The sequence below is a fragment of the Mizuhopecten yessoensis genome, unplaced genomic scaffold, assembly GCF_002113885.1.
Source record: "Mizuhopecten yessoensis strain PY_sf001 unplaced genomic scaffold, ASM211388v2 scaffold7813, whole genome shotgun sequence".
In the NCBI taxonomy this organism is placed as follows: Eukaryota; Metazoa; Mollusca; class Bivalvia; order Pectinida; family Pectinidae; genus Mizuhopecten; species Mizuhopecten yessoensis.
The window spans coordinates 12,990-13,654 of record NW_018407235.1 but is presented as its reverse complement, the minus strand read 5'-3'; positions in this window follow the sequence as shown (position 1 = coordinate 13,654).

Genomic DNA, 665 nt, shown 5'->3' with positions numbered 1-665 from the left:
TGAACATGAAGGACATGTTTTGAAAACAGGTATTTTTAGAGAACACAGAGCAATTACTTACCAGCTGTAATTGTATCCAGTCAAAACCAGGCAGATATGTGAAACAAAAGAAAAGAGCAAACACATAAATCATTGTTAACAGTATATATCACTCGAGTATTCATTCACTTTTTGGATACAACAATTGGAAAATCTAGTTTGCAAATGCGTAGAATTCAGTTTATGCACCGGCGTTTTTGGGAAAGAAACATTACGCGTGTCAATATAACCATAATGATTCAAATACAGAGGGCATATTTAAATTATTCTTACAGATATATACTAGTGCAGCAAGTTTAGATGCTATACAAATCAGTCTGGATATTTTTTGCTCAGTCAAATAGATCCATATAAAACATTTACGCCTATTGAACGTATCACTTTGCTAGAATAGTTGATTTTATTTACATGAAACCTTTATAATTGAAGAAATGGGAAAAACAGAAAGCACAGTGTCATTTAAAATGATGAAATCACTGGATGTTAAAGTTATAAAAGCCTTATAAGTTTTAGATTTTCCCTTCTTCTTTCTTGGTGGAACAGTTTAAAATAATCAACATGATAATGTTTAAATCATGGATGCTCTCCCACTTGCCTCTATCGTTCATCTTGTCTCAATACACTTA